The sequence below is a fragment of the Lemur catta genome, chromosome 3 (genome assembly GCF_020740605.2).
Source record: "Lemur catta isolate mLemCat1 chromosome 3, mLemCat1.pri, whole genome shotgun sequence".
Classification (NCBI taxonomy): Eukaryota; Metazoa; Chordata; class Mammalia; order Primates; family Lemuridae; genus Lemur; species Lemur catta.
The window spans coordinates 28,439,533-28,460,301 of NC_059130.1; the positions used below are offsets into that span (position 1 = coordinate 28,439,533).

At 49.5% G+C, this 20,769-nt stretch overlaps 1 protein-coding gene across 1 annotated transcript in view; it reads right to left on the reverse strand.

The window, feature by feature from the left end:
- The window catches only part of KCNN3 (potassium calcium-activated channel subfamily N member 3), a 149,135-nt gene that overhangs the window by 55,791 nt on the left and 72,575 nt on the right, over nucleotides 1-20,769 (reverse strand). The window lies entirely within an intron of this gene.

A 20,769-nucleotide genomic window follows, 5' to 3' on the forward strand; every position in this document is an offset into this window, starting at 1 on the left:
GCTGGGGGCTTCCAGGATAGCCTCGGGATGGGGGGCTGGTTGCCAGGGGAACCAACCTTGTGGTTAGAGGGTTGGAACTTACAGCCCACTGCCACCTCTTGGGAGGGGAGAGGAGCTGAAGGTTGAGTTGATCACAATGGCCAATGATTTAATCAGTCGCACCTATGTAATGAAGCTGGCATAAAGACCCACACGGACAGGGTTTGGATGGGCTTTCAGACAGCTGAACACCCAGAGACGGCAGGGAAGCCCCGTGCCTCTTCCCACATACTTGCCCTGCGCATCTCTCCAGCGTGGCTATTCGTCTGTATCCTCTGTAATATCCTTTACAACAAACCAGCAAATGTGTTTTCCTGAGCTCTGTAAGCTACTCTAGCAAATTAATCAAATCTAAGAAGGGGGTCGTGTGAACCTCTGATTTACAACACAAATAAAACCACCTGGGGCCCGTGACTGGCGTTGGAAGTGGGGCAATGTTGTGGGACTGAGCCCCAGCCTGTGGGATCTAACACTAACTCCAGGTAGATCGTGTCAGAATTGAGTTACATTGTAGGACACTCAGTTGGTGTCCACTAGGGAATTGCCGGGTTTGTGGGGAACCACATTTCGCTGACCAGAGTGTTCTGTGTTGAGCCAGTACAGTCGGAGGAGCCAGCTGGGCTGTTTTTCCCCCTGCTATACACCTCCCAAGGTTCCTTCCGGCACGAAGGTGCCAGGCCGTGATGATGAGGAAGAGCAGCTCGTTGGCATTAAAAACACATTCCTGAGCCCCTGCCAGGCCCGAGCTGAAGCCTGGAGGGGGGTGTGGAGAGGAAAAGTCATGTTTCCTGTGTGAGTGAACTCACAAGTGCTGGCACAGATTTCCCACTCAGAGAGGACCGGCAAGTGTGTGCTGGCAGCACTGTGCTCTCAGACAGTGCAGTGCAGTGTTCACGGCACGGGCTCCAAGCCAGTCTGCTGATCCTAACACCACTAGCTGTGTGATCTTGGGCAAGTTACTGAACCTCTCTGTGCCTTAGTTCCCTCATCTGGGGATGATGATAATGTCTGCTGCGTGGAGGTCGCCGTGAGGCCGAGATGGATTAGTATACACAACACGCATAGAATCCTGCCTAGCACCCAGCACACATTATATCAGTATCCGCTAGTCTTATTTTTAGCATTAAATAGATCTATAAAATGAGAGTTGGGCTCAATTCAGTGACGCCTAAGCTCCCTTCCAGCCCTGACCCACGAAGCTGAGATTCTGCTGTCACATCACGCAGATGCATGTTCAGACAAGCACTGACCGAGCACCTGCTGTGTGCCAGCCTGTGCTTGGGGCTGGGATTCACATACAGGGAAGACCCAGCCTTTGTCCTCAAGGAAGTCCCACTGTAGGGTCCCATCGTGTTTGATGGCTGTGAATGGGACTTCACATCCTTCCCCATGTGGCCTCAGTCTCCACATCTGTGAAATGAGAAGCCTGTAAGGTGCTGTCCTGCTTGGACGTCCCTACGGTTCTGATTCCCGGAGCGTGAGGGCTGAGATGGGGCATGTGCCGGGTGCAGGGCCTCCTGCACAGGTGTGCACCTCACTTCTGACAGGCAGTGGAGGTGCTTCTCGCCACGTCATGCCCTCTCTGTACTGGGCCCTTGGCCCTCCAGCGGCTCTGGCCGTTTCCTGTCCCCGCTCCCCCTACACACACACACCCCACTCAGGACTCCAACCACACACTGCCTGTGCCACAGAAAGCCACAGAGAGCCGTTGCTCCCCAACGCTTACGCTGGCCTTTAAGGAGGAGGGGAGGGCAGGGTCCTGTGGCCTAACATGAGCCCAGGAGGAAGGTCACCAGCATCGGTACCTCCTGGCCAGGGGAGCAGCCCACAAACCTGGGGAAGGCCTGCACTGTGAGGCCAGAAGGAAATAAGGCTGGGTTAGAAAGACGTTAATGTCAGGGCAAGGCTTGGGTAGAAGGAGTTTCATTTAACCTGGAAATATGCCCTCAGCACAGGAGTAACAGAGAGACTGGGTGAACGTGCAGTGGGTGCTGGCTGAAGTCTGAATGTAGCCTTCTTGCCCTGCCACCTCGCCCTGCAGGAGGTTAGGAATGAGGGCCTTTGCTCTGTCAGCCACACCGTCTCCTCCATGGTTGGGCCACAGGAAGCTTCTGCTCTGTTTTGAAGTTAGTTACCAACCAGCCTTCTCTCCTTCCCGCTTCCCTGCCTTCCCTACAGTTCACCAGGGACTGAGCACAAAGGAGGGGACATGGTGCCAGGTCTGGAAGGAAGCTCTCCTGGTTGCCTTGCTTTTAGTGTCTGCCTGTGGGATTTGTCTGCCACGAGGGGCAGATTCCAGGCAACTCGGTGGCCCTGGGAGGCCAGGGCAGCTGGCGAAAATGCATGGAGAGGGGAGGCCCCACTGCAGGCAGGTCTCTAACCTTGCTGAGCCTCAGTTTCCCCTTCTCCCAGCTCCATGAACTTGCAAAGACGTCCTGGGGAATAAAGGAGATAATGGGTTGAAAGGCCTTCATAACCCACAAAAGACCATTCTTCCTTCCTTCTTTATTCAACACACATATGGAAGGCTCTCTATGGGAGCGCGGAGATTCAGGGTTGTGCAAAACAGCTCTGCGCAGCCCCGATGGGGATCAGGAAGGGGAACTCAAGGGCACCATGGGAGCGACTGGCTGAGAGCCCTGGCCTCGCCCAGTGGCTCTAATCAGGAAGGTGTCATTGTCATCTCTGAACAGGAGAAGGTACCCAGCACAATGCCAGCCGGAGACTCCCCCTCCTCCTTCCCCACTGCAGCTGAGTCTGGGTTTTTCCAGACACAGGTTTCCCCCATCAATTAGAAAGCTTAATGGCTTCTCAAAGGGTTCCCACTGCTTCTAACTGCCGCCCAACAGGCCAAGCCATGGCAACGTGACTGCCTGGCCAAACTCTTCAAATACAAAATTAAAACCATCTACTCTGTAATAAAGAACCGCATCCGGTTACTATAGTAACTGGGTTCACTCTGGGCAGGAATTGAAGCAAGGAGTACCGGATTCCTTTGATTGCTTGGTGGGGACGGGATTGTAAGCCATCCGAGCTGAAGGGGAGGGTGTACCCGCAGCTCTGCCCAGCTTGACAGGAGGGTGCTGGTCCCAAGGCAGTGTCCCCACCTGCCTCTGTTTCAGTTTCCTGGTACGAGCAGGTGGGGGGCAACCCCAGCTAGTGGAGTTGGAGGCCTAACTAAGCAAGCCTGAAGCCTCCCACATCTGGTTATTAGCTGTGTGATCTTAGGCAGGTCACACGGTTTCTCTGTGCCTGTTCCCACATCTCTAGCATGGAAATATTGACCTTAACCCTGCCCACCTCTCAGGATTAGTGTCAGGATCCAATAATACAGATAGTCAGTGGGACTGTGCTTTACTAACTACTCTAAAATGTGAGGGGTTATTAAGCCAGCTGGCCTGGCGGGCATTCATAAACCATGTGTGTATGTGGGGGTGTGTTTGGAGTAGGGCGTGGGAGGGAGATATTTCAAGTTGCAGTTTGAAAACCTCTGCTAGACAGGGCTCCATTGCAGGGCTGTGTACACCTGCAAGGTAGACCATATGTCCCAAAAGATCCCATTGCTGTCCCGTAGGAGGACACCCTATGCCTTCTCCTTCTGACTCCGGGAATCACAGCTCCCCAAGTGTGGACTTGCTCCCTTCAGATTTAGAGCAGATAGCAGGTCCCCCGCCCTGCTGTTTTCTCTCTCAGAATCTTATTCACTCCTAACAAAGCACACATCTCAATTATACATTTATTTGTGTTTACCAGGGTTTTGGCCGCCTCTCTCCTTAGACCAGGGGTTCTCAACCTGGCCATATGTTAGAATCACTTAGAGAGTTTGTTAAAAAAAAAAAAAGAAAGAAAGAAAAGAAAATACCCATGCCCAGGCCTGCCCCGACCATCTCTGGGGCCCTGGCATTGGGATTTTTCTTTAAGCTCCCAGGTGATTCTAAAGTGTCACCAGGGGTGGGACTCCCTAGTCACAGTTGGAAAAGCTTCAAAGGGACAGGGGCTGTGTCTTCCTTGTTCCCTGTGGTATCTCCAGTGCCGAGAACCTGATATTAGCATACAGTAGGTGTTCAAAAAATGCTTGTTTAGTGAATCAGTAACTACCACCTACTGTGTGACCCTGGACAACTCATCTTCCCTCTCTGGGGCTCGGTGTTCTCCTCTGAAGAATGAGGAATAGACCAGAGGACCCTCGAGGTACCTCCCGCTCTGCGGAGCCAGAATTCTGTGGTTCTACACAGATGCTCTTGCCAGCACCTCCCCCTCATCTGTGTTCTTGGTGTATGTGAGCTCTCTGGGGACGGGAACCATGCCTGGCTCATTCACCTCCCTCCCATGCCTGCGTCGGAGCCTGGCACAGAGCGGGCACTCAGTAGAATTCTGTTGAATAAAGGCGTGGGTAGATGGATGACTGTGTCATATGAAGAAAAGGACAGATTGCCAGTGGCCCTTTTAACCACCCAGAATGGAAATTCCTGTAGAAAATTCATTCCTCCGCCTGTGACCAACAAAGGACCTGACAATCTATCTCATGCAATGGGAAAGGACACCCTCCTGTTCCCAAAGGGTGGTCCAATCTGGAATAAACTGTCCCACATGATCTCCAAGCCTTAGAAAGTTCTAGAACTAATATGGAGCCAGGATCTTGAGTAGCGCTGGACCAGAGGGCTCAGGGAGAGTGTACAAGTGGTCCTGCAAAGGACCATCCTCCCCAGGGTTTGGTCTCAGTTGCCCAGTCCTAGTTCTAGAACAGCTTGACCGTTGGCCTCTGATGGATTCTGGAAAAGTACTGAGGTGACATGGCTGGAACCTGGCCTGGGGCAGGGAGTACCAGCAAGCCCTCAAGGGGCGTGCTCAGGGCTGTGCCAGAGCAGGGGTCTTGGAGGCCCAGGGCTGAGGAGCAAGTGTCCTCCTGACCCAGCCAGGGTTTGCCCCTTGCATGCTGGCTTCCCTGAGTGCGAAAGGAAAGCCACTGTCCCCAGTTGCTGAGTCTTTCTGCCTCCTAAGCCTAAAAACAGTGATTTCACTCATTTAGGGAACAGCCAGCCTGAAGGTGTAGTGCTTCAGTATCACCGTCTATGGTCTCCTGAAAGTCCTACCCTTTCCCCAGGTAGTGCCCTGATCAGAGGTGGCTCCAGACCTAATCCCTCTGCCACTTTCCTGGTGGTTCTGAGAGCCTGCAGGATTTTCAGCTTGTTAGTAGAACAGCTCTGGGAAGGAGATTTTATACAACAGAGTGATTCCAAACTTGCCTTTAAGAACTTGTAATTAGAGAAAAAGGAGAACCAACCCAATTCCACTCAGTTCAATAAAATAATTAGTAAGAACAAGGTTGAGACACTAGGGATATAAATACAAATCAGGCACGTGTCCCATGAATCAGCTCACAATCTCCAGCAGCTCTAGCATACGGAGGCGTGATGAGGACCCACCCTGGAAAGCTTCTTGGGCGAGATAAGGTGACAGCAGGACCTGGAAGGCACGCGTCACACACCGGTGCGGTAGCTGGCACAAATGGCCGCAGAGCCCTCCATCCCGTCTGCTTGCTTCTGCACACGTGACTTTGCCTCTCCTCCCAGCAAGAGGGACGGTATATTTCTCAATCCCACAAACCAGACTACAGTCCTAAAGTCCAGCTTTCCCTTTTAGATTCCCAGGCCACAGCCCCTGGAGGGAACCTCCGCCTATCCCCACGCCGCCACCCCGCAGGGCTGGCTGGCTGGCCAGCCTTCCTCAAGTACCTGGTAACCGGATCATGGTCAAGGACCATGGTCAAGGGCCGTTCCAGCCTCTCCATCCCTACTGCCACCCCAGGGACACATTACTTCAGAGATCAAAGAATAACTGAAAGCATTGTAAAAGTTATCTTGCAAGCAGTTTGGTTATTTTGCATACAAAGCGTTTTCTGAGGCGGGATGAAGTCAGCTGGGGCACTGAATGCAGGAACAAGGGCAAGGCCGAAGGACTGGGGGTAGAGTCTGGAATGGTGAATGTTGCTGGCAAACCTGGGGGTGAACTGAGTAGCTGGCAGCAGTGAAGAGGCCAGTGTGAGCAGTCCATCCTCGAATAGGAAAACAACTCTGGTTAGTTAGGGATTCTCCAGAAACCCTTGACTTTTAGGTGCGGGTCACGGGTGCACGGCAGGCTCTCCCATCAGCACCCCCACCCCCCCAGAGAGCCCAGGTCTGCGGTTTCCCCCACTGGAGTTTCTCAGGGAGCAGCCTGGTCACCCACTGGCTCACCACAGACGCCAGCTCTGAGGGGGCATCTGGCCACCTCAGGAAAGGGCAGTTCAAGGGGAATCTGCAGGGGCTGGGACAGGCTGTCCTGACAGGGACATAAGGAGACTGTCCTGGAGCCTCCAGTGGCCACCTGACAGAGGCTGAGCTTCAGGCCCCCTGAGGCCCCACATGTTTCCCTCAGAGGGGAAGGCACGCTGGGAAGCTTGCTTTGTTTTTTTCCAGGGTAAATAAGTTTGGAGTTGATTCATTGGATTCACTAGTTACCCCCTCCCCCACCCGCCCCAATTCTATTTGGAAGACTTGGGCCTTTTCTGGTTATTTATTTAAGCAAAATCTTTCATTAAAATGTTCTTAGTTATTGGGGGAGGGGGTAGAGCGTAGAGATTTTCCAACCGACCTGAAAAACTTTCATTCTTGCACAACTATGAATTTTTCTAAATTAAAGGAGAAAAAATGGAAAAAGCCTTTAGTCGTCCCTACTGTTCCCTCTCTGTGAAAGAAAAACTTCAGGGAAAATTTCCATTATTTTAAAATATATATATACAGGGAAAAAAAGCCAAAGGGAAAAAAATCACAGAATTTCTTAAAATATATTATTTATTTATATATAGATTACATATCTATATATATGTAATCTATATATAAATAAATTTAAGCTCCTGGGAGCACATACTCAGCATGTATACCATTACTATGGGGTTACCATGGAAGCAACATCAAAAGTCCTGTAATACCTAATTAGGTTTCCCTGAGGACAGGAGCTGATTGCCAGTGATGAAATGAACTTCTGAGTTTGCAGTAATGGTTAACATAAAATTTCTAGTCAGCAAATGCTCCATGGAACTAGAAGAAGAAAGGGAGGAAAGACAAAAAAAAAAAAAAAAATAGCAAACGTAGAAAAAAGGTGGCACTAAAAGAGGCCATCAAGTTAGTGGGCTTTGTCAGAAAAGTCTACGATTCTACTATCAAGAAGACCATTCGAGGGTTGGGGTGCATGCTAGCCAGCTCTGTGTCTAAGAAGGAACCCTCCCCGCCTGAAACTGTCCACCTTACTGAGGCAGATGGCACTGGGCCATGTGCAGTGTCTCACAGAGGCTCTTTGGGCTGGCCAGGACAGGGTTCTCCTGAGTGCCCCTGACAGAGGTCACCTATGGTCCCTTGCAGTGTGCATGAGAACCCACAGGGCTTTTGAGCCTGCAGTTTGTCTGGGACTGACAGAGACCCGTGGTGACCATAAATCCTTTCCCTTGTTCTCAAGTTTTTAGGCAATGAAAGCCAAGTTATGGCATTTGAGGAAGCAAGTTGTTTTTACTCACATAGCAAGAATTTCTTGCTCCCAGACCGAGGCACCACTGGGGCTAGAGCATTCTGCCACTGACCATCTGTGTGTGATAAGTCTCTGGACTGCAGATCTGTAACGTGAAAGGTTGGATCCAGTTTGTGGTTTTCCATTTTTTCCTAGCCATGGAGCCATTTCTTCTAGTGAGATTTTTTTTTTTTTTTTTGGATAAGCCCAACATAGGCAACAGACAGAGTCAGAGCTGTTCTAGTTGAAATGGTAGAGAAGAGCACTCAAAAGCCCGCTCACTCACCTCCCCTGCAGCCTAGGTCTCTGTAGGGGCCCCCACGCCTCTCCACAGAGCCCTGCAGTTGGAAACCCTTGGATGGACTGGCTGGCCTCCAGCTGGAATGAGGGATAAGATGTGGAGCTGGAATTCAAGGCATTTGGGGTCTAGTTCAAGAGATGCTGGATGCACAGGCATGAAGCTATGAAGCTTTGCCCTGATCAGGTCATTCTTTCATTCATTCATTTAGTATGAGTTGATTCCCTATTATGTGACAGTTCCATGCTAAGCTGTAGGGCTATAGCAAGAACAAGTAGACAAAGCCCCTGTCCCCACAGAGCTTATAATCTAGAGGAGGAAAACAGATACTAAACAGGTAAACCATTTAATTTCAGTGAATGATGCCTGCTAGGAAGAGAATGAGTCAGGGCAAAGGAAATGGGAAAGTCGGGGTGGGGGCAGCACCGTCTCACACAGGCAGCCAGGGCAGGGCTCTCTTGGGTGGGGACCTCTGAGCGGAAGGTGAGCCTCAAAAATCATGATTACAGAGGGGGCAGTACATGCAAAAGCCCAAGGCAGGATGGAGCTTGGAGAGCTGGAGAGATGAAAGAAAGAGGGCCGATGTGAGAAGTAAGTGGGGGATGGCACTAGATGAGACCGAGATGGTAGCAGGACCCAGATCATTAGGACCTTGGAGGCCATGGAGGAAGCTTCATCAAAGCAGGGAGACCATGGGCCCACTCCCACCAGGGCCATGTGCACTATGTCACCACTTTCTGAAGACAGATTACCCATGGGTTAAACATGTGTCTGTATTAGTCAGCTCAGGCTCTCACAACAAAATACCATAGACTGGGTGACTTAAACAACAGAAACATATTTTCTCACAGTTCTGGAGTCTGGAAGTCTGAGATCAGGGTGCCAACACGGTCAGGTCTGGTGAGGGCTCTCTCCTTGGCTTGCAGATGGCCACCTTCTTACTGTGTCCTCACACGGCAGAGGGAGAGAGAGATCTCTCTGTTCCTCTTCTGATAAAGCAATGGTCTTATAGGATTAGGGCCCCACCCTTATGACCTTATTTAAACTTAATTACCTCCTGAAGACCCTATCTCCAGATGCAGTTACATTGGGGCTTAGGGCTTTAGCATATGAATTTGAGGGGTACAAAATTCAGTTCATAGCAGTGTCATTATGTGTCAAAATTACACAAAAACCAGACCACGGACCAAGCTAGGTGATTTTGCACATTCATATCATTGCAATCTCATAGTCTTCCTGTAAGGAAGTAATAGGCCCATTTTGCAGATGAAGAAACTAAAACCCAGAGAGTTTCAATAACTGCCCAGGGCCTGCAGCATTTGATGCGATTCCAAGTCCTAGGCCCTTTCACCTGCCAGCCTGCCCCTCTATGTAGGGGACTAGCCAGTTTTGGCTTTACTGTCTTATTCTAAAGAAAACTCAAGCCCACCCTTTAAATGTTTATTCTCAGAAGGATCTCCACTGACCGCAGAATCAATATGCAATTAAAATAAACAGGGGTTCTACTCCTAGTGTCTGTATCACCCAGGGAAATCCACATCATGATTAGAAATCTAGACTGGTCTCTGTTTGTGGAACTAAAACAGTTGCTTTCCTTTCCACAGACTGAACATCCATTTATCATCTTTCCCTCCCTCTCCCTCCCCCCAGTGAACAGATCTCTATGGAGACCTGGTGGTGGGGTCCCTCTTGGTTTGGGAGCCACCTACACACCTGAGCACGTTTGCTAATGAAGATGAGTCCTTTGAGCAAATCAGGTGGGATCAGGGGAGACCAACATGGGGCTTAATTTATTTGCCCTAGAAAGGAACAGAACCCTGGAGGTTGGGGGATTGGAAGGAGAGGAAGGTGGCTAAGGAGCACCTCGGGCCAGTCCCATGACAGGAGGGAGACTAGAGCCTACCACATGTGAGACAGGGACAGTGATGAGACCTTAAGAACAAACCAGGCAAAGTTTGGTGCTGTCTTGCGTGTTATGCCACCAACACGTCACCTCTCCCCTGTTCTAGACCCACAGAAAAATTGGCAGACCTGGAGGCCTGGATCGTGGGCCCTTTGGGGAGTGAAGGGAACCGGAGGTTGCCTGGTGCCTAAGGGTCATGACGTGCAGGATGGGGGTGGACAATTCAGCAGGGGCAGGAGTCTGCCGTCAGAGGGGCTGCCAGGACAGAAACGGAAGTTCCTAAGAACCCCCAGAGATCTCTGGAAAGACACTGGGTCCCCTCCTTGTGTGAGGTGGGAGTTTGTGCCCAGTTCTATTTGAAGCCAAAGTGGCCCCAGCCAATCCTTGGGTTACAGTGGCCACACCCTGGTCCCCTCACGTGCCCCACCCCCTCCATCTTTCACACTGCTGCCAGAGCGAATATTCTAAAATGCCAACCAAACCGCGTCACTTCCCTCCCTAGAACCTTTCAATAGCTCCCCAGAATGTTCAGGATCAAGTCCAACCTCCTAGTTGTACTTGTGGAAAAGGACCTTTCCCCACCTGGCCCCAGGTGGCCTCGCTTCATCATCACCTGCCACGCCACACCTGGCATCTCATTCCAGCCAAACCAAGTTGCCAGTAATCCCCAAACTTCTGTCCCTTGGGGTTTCTTAAGAGTGTTCCCTCTTCTTAACTTCTTTATCAGACAGCTCCTTCCCATTCTTGTTTTTGTTTTTGTTTTTTTTGAGACAGAGTCTCGCTCTGTTGCCCTGGCTAGAGTGCCATGGCATCAGCCTAGCTCACAGCAACCTCAAACTCCTGTGCTTAAGCAATCCTTCTGTCTCAGCCTCCCAAGTAGCTGAGACTACAGGCATGCGCCACCATGCCCGGCTAATTTTTTCTTTATATATTTTTAGCTGTCCAAATCATTTCTTTCTATTTTTAGTAGAGACGGGGTCTCGCTCTTGCTCAGGCTGGCCTCGAACTCCTGACCTCGAGTGATCCACCCGCCTCGGCCTCCCAGAGTGCTAGGATTACAGGCGTGAGCCACCGCACCCAGCCTCTTCCCATTCTTGAAGATCCCGATCAAGCGTCTGTCCTTTCCCCAGATCTTAGCTGGCCTCTTCCCACGCCCAGGTAGGGTTAGGTGACTTCCTCAAGGATTCCCCAGTCCCTGTGCCCCCCACTGTCCCACAGCCAGTCCCCAAATCGCAGCTGGGGAAGGATGGCCAGAAGGTTTGGGAGTGCTAGCTCCAGTGTCAGGGCAGATGGGGGAGCAGGGTGACTGTCTCCATCAACAATAACAACAGGCACCAGTTTCGCAGCCTCACTGTGTGCCAGGCCCTGTGCTGTGTACTTTACAGGCATCATTTCATCCAGCCCTTACAAGGCTCTGGGATAGGTATTATTATTCCCATTTTACAGATAAGGAAACTGAGGCTCATAGATTAAGTAATTTGCTAAAGGTCGTAAAGTTAATAGCAAACCTAGGCTCTGAAGCCAGGGCAGACAGTTTCCAAAGTCCCCTCTCTTGACCACTATGTCTGGCCCCAGGCTGTGCTGGGAGGGCTTTGGGCTGACTTCCTGGTGTTCCCCAGTCTCGGGTCAGGCCAGCGGGTATCTCTGGTTCTCTGTGTGCCTTGGCAGATCTCAGCGTCAAAGGTTTCTGAGCACCTGCTAAGTCTGGGGTAAGAGGAATTATTTTCTCAACAGGAAGTTTCTGATTAAATTTCCATTTTGTTTTGACACATAAAAGGATCCTGCTAAATGCTTGGGGGTGGAGGAAACAGCACCATCACTGGGGCTGCCGGCCCTGATCGGTTCTAATGCCAACCTGTTTACTGCTCAGGGAGAGATTCCTTAACCTTGGCTTAGAGGCTATTTTTAGCAACTAAAAATAGAGAGGTTTTTGAATCTTTGAACAGCATGGGGAGCTAAAGAACTGAGGTCAGGACCAGGTGTCAGTGGTGGGCTTGGATGTTAGTTTTCACTCCAAGTGACTCAAATGCCCTTCAGCTCCTCCTCAAGGACCAGCTGAAACGTCACCCCTCAGGAGAGCTTTTCCTGACCTCCCCAGTGGAGGGAGGGGGGCACTTTGAACAGCAAGAACAATCCATTTGGTGCTTCCAGCTTGCAGGCTCCATCCTAAGCACTTGTCTTTATATTAACTCTTTCAGTCCTCACAAAGCCCATAAGAAAAGTGCCATTATTATCCCCAGTTTTCAGATGAGCCAACTTCCCTAAGACCTCACAGGGGGAAGTAAGTGGTGGAGACAGGATTTAAACCCAGAATCCACACTCTCATCTATTAAGCATCTACTTCCAGCAGAAACCTTCCTCTTGAACTTCCGTCTGAGCCATGTGCCTGTCGGCCTGAGTGTCAGCACCCTCGCCAACCCAGGGTTCCTTGAGGACAGATGTCTTCTCAGTCACTGTTCACGGCAGTGCCAGCCACAGCACTCAGGAAACACGGGCTGCCCAGCTGACTAGATACATGGTATGAGGTGTCAAACGATACCGGTGTGTTATACACTGATAATCAGTATGGAAAAAATAAAAGTAAAAAAAAAAAAAAACTATACCAGTATGACTATAAAGAAAAATATTTTAATTGTTCACCATTTCTATAATTCTCCCAAGGCAAAAGTCTTTGCCAACATAGGCACAAGATAAAGAAATCAAAGAATATTTTTAAAAGAACTGCTTATTTATGATTAAAAAAAAAAAAACCTGGAAACAGCCTGAATACACATCAATAGGGAAACAGTTGAATAAATTACAGTGCTTGTACTGTGGAACATGATGTAGCTGTTTTTTAAAATGAAGCGGATCTATACTAGCGGTCCCCAAACTTTTTGGCACCAGGGACTGGTTTCATGGAAGACAATTTTTCCATGGACCAGGGGTGGGGGGGATGGTTTCAGGATGATTCAAGCACATTACATTTATTGTGCAGTCAATTTCTCTGCTAATGATAATCTGTGTTTGCAGCCACTCCCCAGCGCTAGCATCACCGCCTCAGCTCCACCTCAGATCATCGGGCATTAGAGTCTCACCTCCTGCTGTGAGGCCCGGTTACTAAGAGGCCACTAACCATATCTGTCATGCCTGGGGGTTGAAGACCACAGATCTATACGTATTGACTTAGAAAATGTTCCTGATATATTATTGTTAAGTAAAAAAAGAAAATTGCAGCATAATGGGTGTAGTGTGAGTCCTCTTTTTTAAAAAAAGCAAACACCAATACATAAAAACAAAAATTCCCACACATGTATGTACATGTTGGTATATTTTTGTATAAATGCACAAAAAAATGGCGTGTTAATCACCTCTGGTTAAACACCAAATTGTTAACACTGGTACCTCCAGGGATGCAGGCGGTAAGAATCAGGGAAGCTATTGATTTCTTTTCTTTAATAATAAGAACACATCTCTGGGCTAAAACAAGCCCATATTGCTTTTGTAATTTAAAAAACCCAATAAAGTGTTTTTAAAAGAACTGTCCTGGAGAAAGCCGCTCATTGAGTCTAATGGGGATGTTTTAAGCAGGGCCATTCTTGGAGGGAAAAGGATCTCCTGAGTCCTCTCCTGCCCTGTAATTTCCTATGTGGAGCCTCGGCTCCCCCAGGAGCCCCCAGACTGTGCGAATCAAGCCTTGCTGAAGAGCACTAACAGCCGGACTCCTCTCCCAAGCCCGCCCCTCCAAGGCCAGCTTCATTACCAGTTCCATAGCCCTCCCGACTAAATCACCCCGTGAAAATAGTTCTAGCGCGCAAAGATTAAACAAAGGCACTTATCACAAGGCCCACCTCTCCGTGCGCACTCCTGTCATAGGCACTGAAAGCCACATTGGTCAGCAGCCCGTCCTGCTCGCCCACGAGGGCGGGGCCCGCACTCCCTGTGGGAAGAGGTGGCTCTCCTCACAGCCGATGACATACGTCACTCAGGAGGGAGAGGCCAGGGCCAGGGCACACGGCAGCCCCAATCACCAAGGTGACTGCTGTGGGTGAAGGCTCGCTGTGGCCCTGGCCTGAGTGTGCCAGGTGCAGGTGCCCGGGGTACAATGGAGTTGAGGATGCAAGTCCCTGTGAACCAGGAGCTTAGAACAGTGTGTCCCCTGGAGATACACAGAGTAAATAAAGGTAAGGCTGTGGGGGTGACCGGTTTGACTAGGGGCAAAAGAAGGATGGGCACTATGTGCAATTCAGGGTCTATGCCACTGTGCCATCAGCGTCCACCACTGGTGCCACTCGGGGCTCCTGCTCTGGGCACCCCACCCTAGAGGGCCTTGCCTGACCCCTCCTCAGCTACACTCCACCCCCTGGAGCCAGAATCACACAGGGCCACGGGGTCTTGTTCTCTCTCACCTTACAAACCACTCTTTGGGTATCTGGGACCCTGTCCTAAAGGCCCTGAGCCTTCTTCCAGGGCCCACACCTCCTCTTTCCCCGTCTGTCCCCCCACATGCAGACCACAGCTGCTTGTAGGTATGTCCCCATGCCTGAGAAGTGGCCAAGGGGCAGCTGGAAGAAGGGCTGGATTGAGTTTAGACCTGAGGGCTGAGGCATCCACAGTGTCCTCAGGGCACCGGATGAGCCAGGGGAGGGAAAAGTAGGGACATGCTAGGGGCTGGGAGTTAGGTTCCTCTGTTCAGGGCTGGCCCAGGCCCTGAAGATATCAGGGGTGGACCTATCCATAATCCCTTCTGACTGTCTGGGATATGAATTGCAGCAGCAGCAGCACCAGCAGCAGCTGTATTTTCTAGTTTTTTCTGAGGTCAGACATACAGAACCGTGATAGTCCCTCTCAGCCAGGCTGTCCCGCCTTCACACACCCTCTAAGGCAGCCCCAGGCTCCCAGACTCCTCCGAGTCGGGTTCTGCAGAAGCTAGCCTTGCAGGAAGCACCAAAAAAGGCGGCTAGTGGGCAAATGTTTGTGAAATGCTTCTCAGAGATTCACTAGGCTCGTTAGCATATTAAAGGTTCTGAAACTTCTAAAGAAAAGAAAACCAGTCGGCTCTGAAATGCAGTTTCTCAAACTTATTTCACCGTGACACTTGTTTTGAAGTCACAGCTAAGAATGATTCAAGGAACACTGGAAAATGCAGGGTGTGAGGACTGCGTGTAACAGACACCTGAGGGCTCGTGCCTTCAAGCATCTATGCTTCATTTTAAGGAAAACACAGTCCTTCCCAAAGGACTCCGTGCTCCCCTGCCTTCTCCAACTGACTCCCCCGAGCATACCCAAGCCTCCAAACCAGTCAGGGCCAGCCAGCACCATCCAGCAGCTTCCTGCGGGCCAGGCATGCTCAGATACTTTTTAGTTATTTTATTTAACTAATACTTTCATAGGACTTATAGGTTCCAGGCATTGTTCTCAAGGATTTACAACTATTAGCTCCTTTGCTGCTCATAACAACCCTATGTGGTGGGCTCTGTTATTGAAAGACGAGAGAACTGAGGCATGGAGAAACTGACTTGCCCAAGGTCACGCAGCTGGTAAGCGGTGTCCCCAGACCCAACCCGGGCAGTCTGCATGCAGAGCGCATGTGCGTTAGTTTCCGTTGCTGCTGTAACATATTTCCACCACATTAGAGACTTAAAAACCACACAAATTTGTTGTCTTACAGTTCTGGAGGCCAAACTAGAGTCCAGTTTCACTAGACGAAAGCCGAGGTGGTCAGCAGGGCTGGCTCCTTCTGGTGGATCTAGGGGGACCCGTTTCCTCGCCTTTTCCAGCCTCGGGAGGCTGCCTGCCTTCCTTGCTCACAGCTGCTTCTCCCATCACTCCAGCCGCGAACTTCACTCATCACGTGTCCTACCCACTCTGCTGCAGTCAAATCTCTTTCTGCCTCCCTTTTTATAAACACACCTGCAATTACATTTAGAACCCACCCAGATAACCCAGGATACTCTCCCCATCTCAAGATCCTTAATTTAACCACGTCTTGCAAAGTTCCTTTTGCCAGGGTATCTGGGGATTAGGGCCTGGATATTTGGGGGGGGGGCCACTATTATTCAGCCTACCACATCATGCTTTTAACCATTGTGCTAAATCTAGATTAATCTTCCCTACAATTCTGAGAAGATGTGTCCTCATCCCTGTTTTACAGATTGGAAGACTGAGGCTCCAAGAAGTCAACTGAAGTCTCAAAGTTCTCCCAGGAAGTAAACCTAGCACAGCTAGGACTGGAACCCCGATGCAGATGATTTGCTCCTCCCGCTCAGGACAGCTGGGGCCTCAGGGGCTTCTAAAACAGGTGCTGCTTTTGTTACCCTCCAGACCAAACCCTTTGGGCACCCTCACCCCACTGAACACCTGATGAGAGCTATGAATTTGCTTTCCCCAGAACAAGATGCATTGACATGAGCACACCACATTTTGCAGATGGTTTCTGGGAGTTCACGGACCCCAGATTAAGAGCACTTGGCTTTTGAAAGCAGAGTCTCAAAGGGATATTTGTACACCTATGTTCACAGCAGCATCACAGATGTTCCTTGACTTACGATGGGGTTACAGCCTGATAAACACATTGTAAGCTAAAAATATCCTAAGTCGAAAATGCATTTAATACACCTAGCCTACCAAACATCATAACTTAGCCTCACCTACCTTAAATGTGCTCAGAACACTTACATTAGCCTACAGTCAAGCAAAATCACCTAATACAAGGCCCATTGTATAATGAAATGTTGCGCATCTCATGTAACTTTTTGCACACAGTGCACTGTAGAGCACAGTATCGGTCGTCTACCCTGCGACCACGTGGCTTACTGGGAGCGACTCACTTCTACCGCCCAGCATTACCAGGGAGGATCGATCGTGCTACATATCACCAGCCTGGGAAAAGATCAAATTTCTACTGAATGTGTATTGCTTTCACACCATTGTAAAGTCAAAAAATCTTAAGTTGAAACTTCATAAGTCAGGGACTGTCTGTACATATAGGGTTCGGTACCATCCACGGTTTTAGGCATCCACTGGAGTCTTGGACTGTATCCCCCAAGGATAAGCAGGGGGCTAGTGTATAGAATTTCAGTTTTGCAAGATGAAAAGACTCTTGGAGATTGTTCGCACGACAATGTGAATATACTTAACATCGCTGAGCTGTACATCTAAATAATGGTTAAGATGGTAAATTTTATATTATGTGTATTTTACCACATTTTTAAAAAATGTTTGCTCTAAACTGAGAGCTCCTGCAGGGTGTGGACCACATCTGGTCCATTCTTGCAGCTGGTGCATGGTAAGGGCTCAACAGATGTCTGCCCGTGACCGCTCCATGTGTTGAAGGGGTGATTCCGCTGCCTCCCCTGGCTGTGGGCTGGCACCTCTAGAAGCCCTGCACACTAGCGATTAAACAACTATCCCAAGCATGTGGTTAAAAACAAAAACAATAAAAGCACTAGGAATTAAGAATGGGAAGGAGGCAGGCAGGACAAGAATAAATCCAGTAACCGCTGTAGTAAAGCATGGGTGGCTCTCTCCCATTCTTGAAAGGAGTCTAGAAAGGGAAGGAGAGGTCCTGATGTCAGTTTTACAGATAACGTGAGGCTCCCTCCAACCTGAGAGTGACTCCGCACCTCTCCCATCCATGGCTTAGAGTGCAAGGGCTTTTTGACAGTTGTGCTCCTCTGTTGCCAAATGAATGGGGTTATAGTATACTTGAGGATTTTTTAAACTTCTCTGCTGTTTGCATGAATTCAGGAGGAAAAACCAAACCTATTTCAAGAGCTGACTCATGTTCCTTTGGGCATTGTGCCAGCCCCTGAGAAACCACCTCATCTGCCAACCCGTCTATAATACCCTGCCCATAAAAGCGTCCTTCCTCTGGCCAGGAAGACGGCAAAGGAAACCATATAATTGCAAGAAAATCCAAGCCAGAGTGGCAGGTGACACCTGTTTCATGATCAATGAAGGGCAAAGCCATTGAGGGTTCAGAACTGAGAGTGGGTGGAAGCATAAACCCTGTGGCCATTGTGGTAAAAATGGGTGGCACTTACTGTGGGAATCTTGAAAGAGAACAAAGCGCCGTGATGCTGCTAATGGGTGTCCCTTTGCAGAGGGCCAGGTGACTCATGCAGCACCCTGGGGTGGTTTATTCCCTCTCAGTCCCTCTCTCTCTGCCATGTTCCAACAACCATGCCAAATCCTCTTCTCTTTAATTGGGATCGCATTAAATAGCCTTTCAACCAGCAACAGAAGGGGGTGGGCTCTTAGTGGAGCCCAGTCTATAAATATAGGGTAACAATAGGAACCAGAATGTTCCACTGGAAACAGGTTGGACTTGCCCTCCCTACATAGAGTACAGAGGATTTTCACAGGAATTCCTGCAACCATTCTCCGAAGTATAATCCCAGAATGGTAATGGCAAGCTGATGGGTTTGTTCAGGTAATAACCAGAAGACATATTCCTCTTTAAAAGGAAAGGGAATTCGCACATTTGTTATGGCTGTCCCTTATTCCAGTTTAACTGGTCCCTAAGAGGCTCTAACTTAGCAAGAGGGATTTTGGTTAGAGAGATTGTCAAACCTCAAAGAAGGGGGTAGAGAGGGAGGAAGGCAGGAGGAGAGAGGGAGGGAGGGAAGAGGGGGAGAGGGAGGGAGGGAGAGGAGAGAGAGAAGTTGAGGACATTCCCCCCAGGGAAGTGTTTCCAAAACAGAATCTGGAGGGATCCATCTGGGAGAGAAAGCCCACCCCAGAGGCAGGGGAATAACCTATGTGGATTCCAAAGCCCTTTCCAGGCTGTTTTGAATGAATCGCCTTCCCTTGCCTGTGATCCAGGCAGAAGTTTGGTGTTTTTCTATCCCTAAAGGTGTTGGCAAAACAGAAATTTTCTCTGCACCCATACCCTCTTCAGCCGGGCCCGCTTCTAGTGTATACCTCTAGTGTATGCTTCCCTACCTCCTTCATTTGCCAGCCAGATAAAGGGGAGTCCCCTGGGTTGTGGTCCTCAGTTCTGCACCGAGAGCAGGAAGCCCCTAACTCAACACCATTGCACTCAGGAACATTCTCAGCACAAACACCTAGAAGCCAATCTTTCCTTTCCAAATGGATACGGACAGTTCAATCGAGAAAGAAAGGGCTATAGAACAGTTGTAATAAATCATGTGCCAAGTGAGGTGCCCCGCATGCAAACCAGGGAACACCGCGTCAGAGAGTGGCCAGTGAAGCGGCGTATTGCATAGGCAGCAGTGGCCTGGCTCTCTGTGCCGTGGCAAAAGCCCAGGGCCAGGTTATGCACTGCCCCCACCTCTTGACCAGGAGGTACTCAAATATCTGCTCCTTGGTAATAAAGAGGCTGACACTGAATATTTACCCCTGGATTTCGGTCCCTGTACCTTAAAGCAAATGGGGTGATGGGGAGGGTTGTAGGGGGCATGGGAGGAGAAAAGCAACCAGTAAGGGTGACAGACCCCAATGCAGCCTAGAGACAAAGCCACCAGGCTTGGGAACTAACAGACCCCATTTGAAAGTTATAAACCACATAAAAGGATTGCCATTAATAAGAGTGATTAATGTAAACTTCAAATTACCAATAAAACATTAATAATACTCTTAATAAAGAAAAAACACCCAACAAATCAATATTAAATCTTATGACTTATTCAAGATGCTAAGGACTGTTGCCCAACTGTCAGGAGTGGGAAAAGGCAGCAATTGAACACAAAATGCCTGCAGTGAAATAGCCCTAAGAGTGACTGGAACTTAGCTTGACTTAGTTAACTTAATTGAATTAGTCAGGGAATGCTAATGACCCACAGTTGAAATCCCAACCTGCCCCTGATCCTCAAAGTCAATATGGGAAGTAGATCCATTCCAGGGTTTGCAAACCCTCCAGGTAGAGAGCGTCCATCATTCCATCACACTCGATCCTTCTATCCATGGATTCTTTAATTCCCCACTGATGTATCTATTCCTCAAATGTGTGCAGCACCGTCCCAGGGGCTAGAGGCATAGAAAACTAGCGGTTTTGCCCAGTGGTTTCCCAATGCATGTAGAATGTAGACAAATCATCTTATCAGGGCCTACAGGGCTGTCCTACTCATCTCCTTCCTCACGCACAAGCTTTGTGCATGCCGTTCCCTCTGCCTAGAATGCTGTTCCCTTCACGCTATTCCACATTGGCACCTATTCATTCTCTGACCAGATCAATCCCAGGCTCCTTGTAGTACTTCCTACAGTTGGGATATCACAGTTGTTGGTACCATGCTCTGACGAATGTGCACCCCATTCTAAGCTGTAAGCTATTTGAGGCCATGTCCGTTTCTATCTCCATTCTCCCCAGAGTCTGTCCTTAACCACAGGTGCTTAATAAACACTTGATTAATGAAAAAATGAGGCATACGTTAGAGAATCTCATGGTCCAGGTGGGAGAGACCCTCTTTGGCCCTCCACGTAAATGACTCCAACAAGCCTTTCCTGCAAAGCTAGTTTAGCTAGGGAAGAATTGGGTCCTCTGACAGGTGTCAGGACCCTCTGAGAGGAGAAAAGGCTTGAGCTGTAGGGGGTAGACTATTGTACTCCTCATTGACTTTGACTATTGCCTTGCTGGTCTCCCTTTCAATGAGTGAATTATTCAGCTGTATTGAGGCCCATAAGAAACAGGCATTTTGGCCCATGGTCGAGCCAGAGAGTTGCAGCAGCAGCAGGATGCCTGAGGCTGGGCACCGGGCACTGAGGTGGCACAGAAGGGAGGAAGCACTTTGAGCTCATCTAGAAAGAATGCTGGTCTGCTCTGGGTGTAGCACGGGAACACAGTGGCATGGCTGTCACATATTGGTCAGCCCTACTCCAAGGAGGCAGGGAAGCTCATTGTTCACTCACTTCCTAGAGAGCTCTTCCTTGCCCAGTCTGTGAGGATATGTTATCTGTGCAATAAGGGAGGACATTTCTTCACAATTAGTGGTCACAGCTGGAGTTCTTACAGCTAGATGGTTCCATAAGTATCCTATACTGACCTTAC